Source organism: Hibiscus syriacus, unplaced genomic scaffold (genome assembly GCF_006381635.1).
Source record: "Hibiscus syriacus cultivar Baekdansim isolate YM2019G1 unplaced genomic scaffold, ASM638163v2 tig00007179_pilon, whole genome shotgun sequence".
Lineage (NCBI taxonomy): Eukaryota > Viridiplantae > Streptophyta > Magnoliopsida > Malvales > Malvaceae > Hibiscus > Hibiscus syriacus.
In genome coordinates, this window is record NW_024062128.1 from 98,687 (window position 1) to 113,283 (window position 14,597).

The window sequence follows — 14,597 nt, forward strand, 5'->3', positions numbered from 1 at the left end:
TATGAGCACATTCATCTTCCAAATTCAATGATTGGTTTGCCAAACCAGATCAGATAACTCAAAGAACACTTCCAGAAGATGCTATGAGCACATTCATTTGTTCCATTTAATGTTTGGACTGGGATATCACAGTACTTATTCGATGTAAAGCCAGAATTTGTAGATTCGAAGCATTTTCATGCTGTCACACTGAAAATATGCTATATTCATAATCTGCCAATTAAGAACAGAGTTTCTCTTATTCTGCTTCCTCCATGTGCTGATGCTTTTCCATTGACAAAGAAATGATGGCCTTCTTGGAATCCAAAAACAAAGTTGAACTGTTTATAAACAGTACAGGAAGTGCCAAATTAACAGAAAGGATCTGTAAGGTTCTTGAAGCTTATGACAATGAGCCACCTTAGAGTGTCCAGAAGTATGTTCTTAATGAGTGCTGAAAATGGAATCTAGTATGGGTTGGAAGGAATAAAGTTGCTCCACTTGAACTGATGAGGTGGAAATACTTCTAGGTTCCTTAAAAACCATACATAAGGATCTGTTTAGAGACATGTTTCCCAGTGATATCAATGTCTTGTTTCTTTTTGCTGGAATCAGTGCTGCAAAGATCGCCTTCTATTGTCTAGTATATCTTTGAAAACAGAGGTGTAAGAACTGAATGGTGATCGGTTGGAGCAATTGATGAATAGATTTGGCGGATTCGACCTTGTTGTCGGTAGCATCCCGTGTAACAATCTTACCGGAAGCATAAACATCATCATGATTAACTAGAAGATTTTTGTTGGTGCATTTTCTTGTAATGATGCTACGACAGCTGTCTCTTCTGCTGCTCCAAAATACACACTGCCATATCTCACTCTTCCTTAACTATGGAAAGGTTTAGTTGATGGTAAAACTGGTTATCTCAACTTTTGGAATCCTGTACAGCATACAAGTGTAGAATCTGTTCCAATATCTTATTCTGTGCCTAAGTCCTCAAATTCAAATTCAGCAATCTTCTGAAGGACATAATGGGTATCATCTTGACAAAGAAAGTGATCGGCATAGAAGAAGTAGCAATGATGTATCAAGACTTGAGCCAGCATCACGGTATAACCAGAGTGCAGGTAGTGACTTGTTCATGGTTCTATAATGTAATCTTCTAGATAACATGAATTGATGGTTGGAGAAAATAATCTGTCTGGTGATCCTTATTGCCCTCAGTATGAGATAACGATCTTTCTTGATGAGCTGCTAATAATGTCATAGGAGAGTGTCACAAGTTCAATTCTCCAGACTTTCTGGCTTCTTGGACCACTTGCCTTAAAAAATGTGAAGTGCTTCATTATTCTGGCTTCGTTCATTCTTTTTCTACAACAGAGGTAGAATAAGCAACAATTGCTTTAAGGACCTTCCTCATTTGAGACTGTACTGTTTGAAAATGTTTTTTCTCCTTTCTTTATTGAAGAATGAAAGAATTTTGCAAAGTATTACCCCTTTCAGGTTCACAATATAATCGAATCATAAACAAGGAGTTTAATGAATATCAAATAAATCAACTACACTTTTAAATCATTCAAAAATCATAGTCCTATGGCAAGTGTCAAAATTATTGACTGATTGAGGTGTAGGTTGATTTTGGTAAAGTATGTTCTTTCAAGTTGGTTCAGTATGTCGCTTCGGGCTTCCACTAACTTGAAGAAATGGTTGTTATGCTCATCTTGTAGAGATGCTTCTCGTTTCCAGAATCTCAGGAACGTTTTTGAGATGTGTGTGCTTATTAAGAGCTTAAGATCGTCTCTTATGTCATTGTTGCACCATTCAATATTCGAGCCGCCTTTTCAGGTTTTCAACTCGAATCATCCTTTGGTTTCAAGATGTTATTTAAAAATTTATATCTTGAACCCACCTTTATCATTTTTCATATCATGCATTAAAGATTTTAAAAACTAATTTTTGCAAATAAAATCAATCTGGAAGGCGGAATGAATTCTAAAGATATCATCTTTACTTAGAAACCCATGTATGATTAGAATGGACTTTTCAGGTACGTAACGTAGGCCATGGCTTGTGGTTACGAAAGAAAGGGATAAAAAGGCCCAAATAAGTGTTTAAGGGTCATCAAACCAAGGATCAATTCATTCTGATGCCGTCAATCTTGTTTTGTTTGACTTAGATCTGCCTTGCTGAGGAATTTTCCATCAACTGGATCCCTCTAGAGTGCCAAATTTTGGATTCATTTCCATTTTCTCATATCTCCAGCATTTCTTGCTCTTCTTGTTTGTACTTGATCAACCTTGTAACTTGAGGCTCAATAAATCACCCATCTTTATTCGATTTTCCTTTTTTTTTTTCTTCTTCTTCTTTCTTTGCTGGATGAGTATAATACTTCAATTGCTTTGAGCACCTCTTTTTCCTTTTGCATTTTGGAGGTTTTCCATTATTCTTGATTGGATTGATCTTCAAGCACTCTGTATTTGACATACTTTGTAGTTCAAAACTTTCATGACTTCATGGAAATTTGTCTTCGTAATAAAACTGTATTGACAATCTTTATTCTTGTGAGCCAATATCCTTTACCTTGCCCCCCAATGTAGAGGGTGATCCTTGGTTAGGGTTGAATTAGAAGAAAAATTATTCAGGCTCAAATGGGGACAACAAAGGATATATATATATATATATATTAAAGGATAAATGAAACAATGCCGTTCATCATCTCATACACAAAAACCTTTGTAAAAAGAGGTATCCACAGGGGGATGAATATTCAAGATTAACTTTATTTACATGAAAAAATGTAATTAATGCATGATATATTTATTTCAATCAATCACTTTCCCCTTCTTCTTTGAGTATGCCCCTAATCACTCGAAATTATCATCAATGAGTTGGTCCATGATGCCTCATCTCGTCTCTTCTTGCAGTAAAATTCACGAATAATTGAAAGTTTGGTTCTTTTGAGGTCTTTTGGTTTATGATGGTTTTGTGTTCGAAAAGACAAATGTGTGACTTTTTGAAGTCATGTATATGGTGGAATGTAGTATCATCAATCAACTATACCCGAAAAGGTAAACATCTAGAGTTTGTATCTCAAAAACAGGTAGAGACATTTCTTCAGAATCTCAGATAAATGTAGTGTCAGGATTTGGTTTTGGTAAAGGTCGAGTAATTGGTGTTGGATGGGATATGGAAGATATAATTTTATCACTTGCCAATAGATCTATAACTCTTGCAAATTTAAAAGAATATTTAATCTACTTGATACTCAATAATCTCAAGATTAAAACTTGATTCTTTGCTCATAACCATAAAAGAAACACATATTTATTTATTGCACAAAAGGCGGAGAAAGAAACAAAAAAACAAGTTCAAACAAGATGCTGAAAATAAAAAAGTACTATAGTGGTAGATAACACTTCCACTTATTTATTTATCATGACTCATCACTCCTCTATTGTTGGGTATGTACTTGGCCCAGGATCTTTATCCTTATTTGCTCCCCATTTCTTGATCGTTTCTTGTGTCAAGACTCCCTTGTCAACGAGCGTCTCTATTTCCTTTAACAGTGACCAACAATTCCATGTTGAATGTCCAGATACTCCCAAGTGAAAATTACAGAAGCTATTTTGATCATAGCAATGGGCATAAGGCTTTGGTGACACCTTCACCAATCTTGGTGTAATGTAGTGACCTTTAACCAAATGAGGGTACAGGTCTGAGATAGATTCTTGAAACACCTTCAGAGTTTTTCTCACTCGCGAGGCTATCACTTTCTTTGATCGTTCTGACCGAATGAATGCTCTCATGTTATCGAGGGGGTTCTGAATGCTCATTTCAGCTATAACTGGGGTAGTGTTCACCAGACTCCTTAGATTGCCCCTTGAGACCAAATCTTGAATCTGTATTGAATTACCATGCTCTTTAATAGGTTCTTGATCATCAGACACTATCACATCGAACTCATCATTATCATTCAAAACCTTATTCATAGCCTTCACAGTGGGATCCTTTAAGGGTTTCTCTCCATGGAGTACAACATTTATCAGGTCCATCAGTTTTGTCATTTGCTCTTTTGAATCATTATGGGATTTTTTACTTGATCAATCATCTCTTGTTGAGTCTTGATAAGTTGCTCTTGTAGTTTCTCAATTCTACCAACCCTTGCTAAAATCTCATTCATGGTTCTTATCCTTGTTTAGGAAGACCAAGTTAGCTCCACTTTGATTTCAGAAATTCTATCATGGAATTCTCCACGAATTACTCTCATGTTTAAATGTATGTAAAATAGTTTAAAACCAAATGTAATTATGTAAAAATGAAAATGTAAATACAAACGTAAAAATGCAAATGCAAATTCAAATGTAAATATGTGAATGTAACAATAAAAATGCAAATTGTATAGTACAAAAACAAATATAAAAGTATAAATGCACAATGAAAAATGCAAAGATGCAAAATGCAAATGCATGTATGAAAAGGTGTTTACTCAAGAGTGATTATCTTAGAACAGATTTCATTGAACACAAAAGTTTCGGTACATCAAACAAAACTTTACATATAGGGATATCTTTCACTTCTAACTTCTCCAAAGCCCAGTTAGTTTCCATTTATGCTCAAAAGTTGAGTCTTCAGTCTGCTTCATCTCCTTGTAAAGTCAGCTAAATTTATCATTTAAAAACCATATTATTTGTCTGGACTGCAACTTCTTCCATGACATTCTCTTTCATCTTCTGTGTTATTTCTCGGAGTTGCTCATTTTCCCTTGTAAGAGATCCTTTCTGTCCAAGAAGTTCTTGAACAAGATCTTCATATATGTTGCAGCTCTTTTTCAGCTTGGTGACCCCTGTTATCCACTCTTCTGGGGTACTTCCTAGACCAGCATTTTGAAAGGCTTGACTGATCTTCTGAAAATCTTCATGCATGGTTTTCATCTCTGTGCTCAATTTCTTGTTTTGGTCATTCAAGTCCTTCAAATAACATGCTTGAGCTTCATAAAAATCTCCACTACTCTGAATGCACTGACTGATGCTCTTACCATAGATTGCTTTTGGTATCAATCTGGTAGGATCTTTGTGTAATACTTTTGGTATTAATATAACCGGTTCTCTGTATACAGAACTTCCCTCGATCCTCGGAGTTTCCTCAGGATGTCTTTCCTTGGCCGCATCATATTTTGTTTGATCATAAAACTTTTTGTCCATTTACGATTTCTTTCCAATATGATGAACAATCTTTCAAGTTAACACCTTTTGATTATGCCATGATCATGTAATGCAAACAAAAGAAATTAATATGAATAGATTAGAGCAATGTAATATACATGAAAAAAAATAGAATAGTTAGTACCAACTAAAAAAATCTATTTATCAATGTATAAATCTTAACCTCATGCTTTCTAGTTCCATGCTTTGTTTGGAAAATTTAACCTAACCGCATGATTTCTAGTTCGCATGCATTTATTCAGGAAAAAGAAATAAATTAAAAGCTAGAGTTTATTTCTCCTTTATGTATACCTACTGACAAAATTTCGGCATGGTTTCAGATTGGGAGAGTTTCTAGGGTTTATTATATGCAGGTTTTCAGTTCTAGGAGTAAAGGTACTCGAACTGTCCTTGTTGATGCCCCCTTGGGCTGTCAAACCCTCAATCCTAGTCCATTACAGACTTAAGCGGATCGAGTTCAATTCGAGGGGACACATTTCTCTATGACTGACACGGAGAATAAATTCTCACGAAGACATAGAGCATATGAACCCCGAAAGTTACTTGCTAGGTCTAACACGGAGAATAAATTCTCACGAAGACGTCGCTTTCACTCCCACTTAAAAGGGACAAACTCAATTATAGAGCTTTATGTTATGCAATGCAAGTGTTGTGTGTGAGGAGAAATGTTCAAACCTCTAACAGACAAATAAAATAATTAATACCTGAATAAAAAAAACAATATTAATATAAAAATAATAAATAATAAAAATTTGAAAGAAAAGAATTAAAAATTAAATAAATGAATTTTTAATTTCTAATTAATAGAGACAATTTATAATTAATTTTGAAGTTTGACAGGTCTCCAGCGGAGTCGCCAAGCTGTCGTAACCGGTTTTCGTCCGGGCACGAAATATTTATTTGGCGAGAAAATTGATGTGAATAAATGGTTTTGAAAATAATTTGGGAGTCGCCATCGGCCTTTTGGATCAGGTAGGTCGAATACCTAAAAAATTATCTTTTAAAAGAGTTTTTAAGAAAACATCAGTTAAAGATAAATTGATCTGCGTTTTAACCAAAATTCGTTCTTTTTAATAATAAAAAGGGATTCGTGGTCGGTTACGTTTAGGGAAGGATTAGCACCCCTACAACGCCCAAAATTGGTACTTTTTAATTATAAATTGTCTCTATTATTAAAATTTTAAAAATTCAAAAATATATTTAATTTATAATTCTATTATTATAAAAAATATTTATTTATTTAAAAATATCCGAAAAGAACTTCTAGGTGCCTTAAGACAGCTCTTTCTTTGATATTGATAAATATTAATTTAAATTATATTGTTTACTTTTTAATTTTAAAATATCAGAATAAGACATCCAGTTGTATTAAGACTGTCCTTTTCTTCGATATTAAAAATAAATATTTAAAAATTACTATTTATTATATATTTATGGATAAAAATATTTAACAATATAATAAAATAAAAATACAAATACTACTAAAACAATATATTTAAAAACAATAAATGAAAACATATAAAATAATTGACTAAATTATAATAAAAATAAAATTAAAAATCTAATTCATAATTAATCAAAATTATAGGGATTTAATATGTTATTTCCTTATTTTATGTATTTGGTGACTAAAATAAAATTATCTAAAATTCGGATATTAGAATCAAATAAATTAAAAATATAAACTAGGGATTAAAATATTATTTATTAAAATTAAGGGATTAAATCTGTAATTTATCCTAAATATATTATTTTAATATGAAGGACTAAAATAAAAGAAATTAAAATTCGAAGACTGAATTAAAAATATTATAAATTTAATTTAGTGACTAAAATGGAATTCTACAAAACCTGAAGGGTCACGGACGGGGTTTACTAAAACGCACAGTTTCACTATAAAACGGCGTCGTTTCATCTCGGGTATAAATACCCTATAACCGGCTTCTCCCTTAAGCCATTTTCTCATTTCTTCATTTCTTTTTCTCTCTAATAGAGAGAAAATTTTTCTCTCCTCTCTCTCTTCAAACTCCGCCTGGAGGGAGCCTGATTACAGGCCGGTCGTCGTATCCCGGTGCCAACGACCACCGCCGGCCACCGTGAATGGTGGCCGGAATTTGGAAAATAGCTTAAGCGAAGCCCTATTTCTCCTTAAGCACAAATCTAACTTCTATTTCTCTAAAATCCCTCTCAATAGCAGTAGATCTAAACAAAACCGAAGGGTTCTACCTTCGCTTAAACGGCGGTTTGGCAACGTTTGGCTTCCGAGGGCAACAAAGGCTTCAAGGGTAAGTCTCCTTCTTCTCTTTTTCTTTGGTTTGCTGCTGTGGTTGCTATTCGTTGTTGTTGTATCTCTCCCTCTGTTTTTTTTTCTTGTTGTTGGCTGTCTGTTTTTGGTTATCTCCGATTCTTCCTCCTTTTTCTTCCTTCTTGTTGCAGGTGTGATCGATGGCTTTTATAGCCATCGATGATGTGGCTCTCGGACTGGTCAGAGGAATGAAGTTTGGTGAGTCACCGAGCTACATGGTGACTCACCATAGAGCTCGACATGTGGAGGGGCAGTTGGCTTCTGGAGGTTTCTGGCGAAGCGGCGACTTCGTGGCGTGGCACTGGCAGCTGGCTGAGACGCCGACGTGGGGCGGCTGGACTGCATCAGGGCCTTTGGATCTACGGCGGCTGGGACTTAGATACAAATCCTAAATGGGTTTAGGGTTACATATTTGGGCTTTTGGATTGGGCCGGATTTGGCCCGTTTGTAATAATAATTAATAATAATATTAGTAATAAATAATAAAATTAGTAATTATAATTATAATAAATAATAATTATAATAATAATAATAATAATAATAATATTTAAATGAAAAAATGAGTATCTTCACCAGCTATTACGAGTTTAAATCTCGGTTCAACTCACCTAGCTTGACATGTCATGCTTCTCTGCACTGATTCTGATATTTAATATGCTTGCATTTGAACCAGGAAGATTGGGAGGAGGAATATTTAGTATCATACGACAGTGGCGATGATGAAGGTTATGAGCAAAAGGAGCCTATGCCTCGTACACTGTTTTAGTTCATAAACGAACAATCTTGTCTTACTCTAAGGTCGACTTTATAAATTTAACAACAGTCGATGTCAACTCGGTTCGATGCGAGGTGTATCGGTGATCAGCTCCTCCTATAATAAATAGTAGGTGATTACGTATAGTTTTGGCAAACTCCAATGCATCGTTAAGGGGATTTATCTTATCGGCAGATCCGTGGACTGTCAGAATTCTGTATGTACCGATATCATCTAAAATTAACTTGATAAATTGATATAAAAAAACAATGATATGAAGAAATCTATAAGTAATAGGCTCTATATTAGATTCTTACCGACATTCTTTGCCAATCGGCAAGCTTCACGCATGTCCTCTCTCAAAGCAATCATCAAAGCCTCCTCGGTCACACAGAATTCAACACTTCCTAGACATGCAAATGTAATCAAACTTAGAAATGTTCTCAATCAAGCAGGGATGGACGAGAGACTGTGGGGATCGTTGTCTTTCTAAAATTTTCAAGTATATAACTGAAGTATTTTTTTTATATTATTATTGATAATTTGTTTTCATCTTCTAAAATGTCATAAGTTCATCCAATCCTATTTGTGCTCGTACAATCAAGCATATAAACGGAACCGAATCAATAGTAGAACAAGCTACCTTTCTTATTCTCAACATCAATGTATCCATCCTTCTTAATCCTTTCCATATAGTCTTTCCCAAGATTTCAGCAATGCCTCTCTTCAAGTTGTAGCGGCCGGAAACATTCACAACTATACGGATATCATGATACTTTGAAGCATAAAGAAGCGCCGCACAAGCCCCTGCATTACATTATCTCAGTTGCATAACAATTGCATGGTAGTATTCGTTTGAAAACTTGTTAGCCGAATCGAAATCGCAGTAGAAAAACGCTGATCGACAGACCTCAATTGGGGTGCTCACCTTTACTACGTCCGAGAATCGCACTTACGACACGATTTTCCCCAGAAGGTGTTGAACTACAGCACGCATATCCATAGTATTAAATTGAGGTTGTGGATTTTGCTGCAGATGCGGTTGCGGATGCTGCAGATGTTACGTAACATGTTGCGGCTGTCGCGGGCGTGATCTCTCCCTCAAAAATCACAATACGTCTAAAATATTATATTTGTACATTTTAAAGTTATCTTTTAATATACTAATATTAATATACTCTTTTAATATTTTATTTTGAAAATAAAATATTAATTTCATAGATAAAAATTTATTAAAAACAAATATAAACCATATAATTGCTATCATAATGGATAATGGATTGGGTAATAACAATTATAATGTAAATGAATAACATATAAACAATATCACTAAATTACATCAAAATTTTTTATATTTAACATAAAAATATTCATTTTACATAACTTAGAAAAAAAATACAAAACTACAAATATAAAAATTTTATATCTTACAGTTCACCGCCAAAATGAATTGTGTGGTGGATCTAAAATATTTTCATATTCGTTTGTCTTAGTTTTGATTCATTCCTATTCCATGTGAAGAAGTCATCACATTATGTGCATCATAAGATACATCATTGGTAGGAAACATGTTGTATGATAAATGATGACAAAAAAATTCATAACTTGGATTTTGTTCAAGGTCGATAACATGAATTTGGTTGGTAAGAATGAGAACCATGAGATGATTCACTAATTTTATTATCATTTGTAGCTAAACTATATTATGATGAGTCTGTAAATGAATCATAAAAGTGTTCTTCCATTCTCCTATGAGTTGTATCATCATCATCGCTTCTCTTTTGTGATGCATTTGTTCTATACAAACCTGAATTATCATCGAAATGATATTTTGACGTATCTTGATCTCCATAAAAAGCAGTAGAATAAATATCATCATATTCTAGTTGGTACGTACCTTAATTATCACCACCATGATCATCACAGCCACCATCGTCGTCGTCGTCGTCGTCATCATCATCATAATTTGACGTCGATAGTTGAACATTTTTCTCATTAGATGGAGTAGTTGAATTGTTCATATCTTCACCTTGAGTTTCTTCACTAGTTTCATTAAGTAACTCGTCAGGCAACCATGAGAAATTTTGTTCGCTGTCAAGTGTAGCATTCTCTCTTTCTTCAATTCATGCTTTTAATAGGTCATCTTCCAAAAAAAAAATTAAGATTAATCGGATTAAAACTCATTTCTAATTTTTGTGTACTTTTTCTTTGCATGTGTCTGAGCTTCAACCTTATATTATAATAAACATAAACCAATTTTTGAAGCTTATTATGCTTGAGTCTATTTCTCTTCTTTGTATGGATCAAACTAAAAGTAATCAATTACGCTCACAATTTAAGTAACTAATTTTAAACATAACTATTACAATATTATTAATGATATATATTTATAATTCAGTTTTAAGAGTTAAATTAGAACAATTCATCTATGTAATTTTATATTTCAGATAATTTAAAGTTTGTTGTTGCGCAATTTATAGCGTGTTGCGGTGTTACGTAATGGTTTTTGACCGTAACAATCATGACGCGGTTCTCTTATCGTGTTGCGCCAATATTGCGTCGCGTGAACCTTAAAAAGTGTTACGATACGGGTGTTACGCTACGTTGCGGGCGCAATTTAATACTATGCGTATATCATCTGCTTCTCGATATAAGCCACCAAGTTGAAATGAACCTTCACTTTCGCTGAAAAGGTTTTCTGGAAGTGGAACAAGATAAATTATAACTATGAAACAAAGGGAGCAGGGACCACAACTCCAGGAATCAACATGTAAAGTAAGTATTCATGTATGTGATACATGAATATGAGTATCTATTACTTACACTCGAATTCAAATAATATAATTTTGATTCTACTCACCCGTTTCCGGGAAAATCGAAACGGAAGACGCTGATTCCTTCTATCTCCAAAGCAGCAGCAAGGTTCACCAAAATAGTGTCATCCTGAAGTGGAACTAACCCAAGTGAGCTTTTTCCATACAATTCGCTAGAAAATAGATGAAAGTGATCCAATTTTGAGAAGAAAAAAAAGCAAGTGCCAACCTTGGTGGATCTGAAACCATGGAATAAGACTACATTCCCTTTAGACTGAGTTTCATGCAATATTCCCACCAGTTTTTCTCCACGCTTGTTCGTAACTATCACCCTCCGCTGCTCAGTCACTAAAATTTCAAAAAAAAGGGTCACTTTCTTTCTGTCGAAGTTGGTTACCATAGAAAGAAAATGGAATCGTGATGAAGTTCTAAAAGAAGAAATAAAATCTGGGTTTTGTGCAGAGTGAGTGTTGGCCATCGTGAAGGTTGTTTAGTTTTCGTTGGAGATACGAATCAGATTAGTTGATAAATTTAAGAGCAATACTGGGCAAGCTAAAGGAGTACTTTTTCGTTCCAATAATCCCGACTAGATAGATAGATAATTATAAATTTCAATTCTTTAGTGGATCTGAATGCTCTTCATTTCAAGAAGGATCGAGTGGCTCAGCTGGTTCCCAAATTCGGAGCACCGCCACCGCACCATTTTCATCGACCATCGAAGCAACAGTAACCTCTTCATTGACGATCGAAGCAAGGTCGTAACTATTATGCATGCAAGTTGACAGCATACATATAATGGCGGGAAACAATAAATCATAAGTATAAATGGTGATAGGAAAAATAATAGGGACTAAATGTTGGAAAACTGTTGGGGGGACCATATTACAAATAAATTAAATATTAAGAGACTATATTAAAAGTTTTAAAAATTAGGGACCTAAATAAAAACTTTAAAAAAATTCAGTAACCATTACTATACTTTACCCTAAAAATATTTCGTATCATTTACATAAATATAATTTTGTAACAATCATAAAATAAATACTTAATTTGGTTTGATAATTAAGTCCTACTTCTTTTATCAAGTAATCACCTTTTTAAAAGGTTAAATTTATTAAATTATTATCGATATCAAATTGATATAATCAATATCAATAGATCTTCAAGGGTATTAAATTGTCGACTCAGATAAAAATAAAGCTTGAGAAATAAGATATTCCAAGAGGATTCCAACATCATGTTTGAGTTCATAAACGAGCAACCGTGTCTTGCTCTAAAGCCGACTTTATAAATTTAACAACAATTGATGTTAACTCGGTTTGATGCAAGGTGTACCGGTGATTAGCTCCCGCTATGATATATAATTGATGATTACGTATAACTTCGGCGAATTTAAATGCATCTTCAAGGGGATTTATCTTATCGGGCGGATCCGTGAACAGTCAGAACTCTGTATTTGACAATAACATTTAAAACCAAGTTAAGGATTAAAGAAATAATAATCGACAATCAGTTGGTCTAGTAGGATGAGACAATAGGTTCTTTAAGCAAAGCTCAGGGGTTTGAATCCTGACATTTGCAAATGAAGCAAAATGAGTTGAGAGGGTTGCCCTCGACTCTGCAGTACCCGATCTGGATTAATCTATCAATAGATCATATACCAGTAATTAATAGATATGTTTTGTGTTCGAATCTTACCGACATTCTTTACCAATATTACGGCAAGCTTCACGCATGTCCACTTTCAAGAGATTCATCAAAGTTTCCTCGGTCAGGCGGAATTCAACTCTTCCTATATCAACCTTGAAAATGTTATGATGTTACATCTTAACCATTTACATGCTGCAAGGAATAATTCTACTCTCAGGAAATTACCTTTCTTATTCTTAACATCGATGTGTCCTTCCTTCTTGATCCTTTCCATGAAGTCTGCTCCCATGGATTCATCCATGCCTCTCATCGTGTCGTAGCGGCCGGAAACATTTACGACAGCGCGGATATCATGATACTTCGAAGCATAAAGAAGCACCAGACTAGCACCTGCGTTACATTACATCGGTGGGATAATAGTTGCAGGTTAGTATGTGGCAAATTTCGTGTCGGAAACAGTTGGGGTACTCACCTTTACTATGCCCGAGAATCGCACTTACGACACGATTTTCCCCGGAAAAGTGTTCAACAACAGCACGTATATCATCGGCTTCCCGATACAAGCCACCTAGCTCTAATGAACCTTCACTTTCTCTGAAAAAAGTAGTGTAAAACAAGTTAAATTACAACTGTGATTTTGAAACATAGCATTCCCTGTCCAAGCAAAAGCCATCACATTTTCTCAAGTACAGATTGAGTACGAATATCTATTACTTACACTCGAATTCGAATAACATTATTTTGAATTTACTCACCCGTTTCCTGAAAAATCGAAACGGAAGACACTGATTCCTTCTTTCTCTAAAGCGGCAGCAAGGTTCACCAGAATAATATCATCCTGAAGTGGAACAAACCCAAGTGAGCCTTTTCCATGAATTATGACAATTCCCAGTAAACAGATATTTCAAGTCAATATATCCTATTAGGAACATCAGAACTGAAAAATAATTGAAATTCAACCTAGAATCAGACGCACATAAGAAATGATGTGGAGAAATTGGACTTCCACGTTGAAAGTGCTGAGCGAGATGTTATTGCAGAACTCGTAAGGATAGATGAATATTAGGTTCTGGAGTTCGGAGATAGTATGCTATCAGAAGTTCTGCGGAGTTTCGATTTAATCTTTCAAGTAAGTTTTAAGGCTCATAGGAGATGTAGGGTTCAATGTATCTCAAGTATGGTAGTTGGAAGATATATCTAATCTGATTTGGTACTTATCTACCTCATCAAGGAAAGAAACAATAATTATAAAATTCGAAACTCGATTTCCGGAAAACATTCTCTTAACATCTTACAAAATCAATCTCTATTATCTGCAACATAAACCTTAATAATTACCAATTAGAATTTACGAATATATCCGCTACCGAAAGCATGGTAAAGGGGCTGAGAATTATCAGATTTTGAGGAGAAAGTACCAACCTTGGTGGATTTGAAAGCATGGCATAAGACTACAATCCCTTTAGACTGAGTTTCATGCAATATTCCCACCATCTTTTCTCCATGCTTGTTCCTGATTATCACCCTCCGCTGCTCAATAACTAAAATTTCAACAACAAAAAAAATATCGATTTTCCTTCTCTTTCAAAGTTGTTTACATTAAAAAGAAAATGGAATGGTGATGAAGTTGTAAAAGAAGAAATGAAACCTGGGTTTTGTGCAGAATGAGAGTGAGCCATCGTCAAGGTTCTGGAGTTTGCTTTGGAGGTATTTTGGTGGAGCACGTAACTCCTTAAAAGGCAATGGTAAGGTTGAGTTGGTCTTGGAATGCCTCAATTATTGTCGCGTTGGACCCATTGGAGGAGACAGGTGATTGAGGGAGTGGTTGACACCACCAACTAAGAAGTAATTTATTCATATTAATTCTGTCACTGGCT

General features: G+C 34.6%; 2 pseudogenes; both read right to left on the reverse strand.

Annotated features, from left to right (window-relative positions):
* Nucleotides 1–8,270: 8,270 nt before the first annotated feature.
* On the reverse strand, nucleotides 8,271–11,816 carry LOC120201292 (annotated as a pseudogene).
* Nucleotides 11,817–12,241: 425 nt separating this feature from the next.
* On the reverse strand, nucleotides 12,242–14,524 carry LOC120201337 (annotated as a pseudogene).
* Nucleotides 14,525–14,597: the final 73 nt, after the last annotated feature.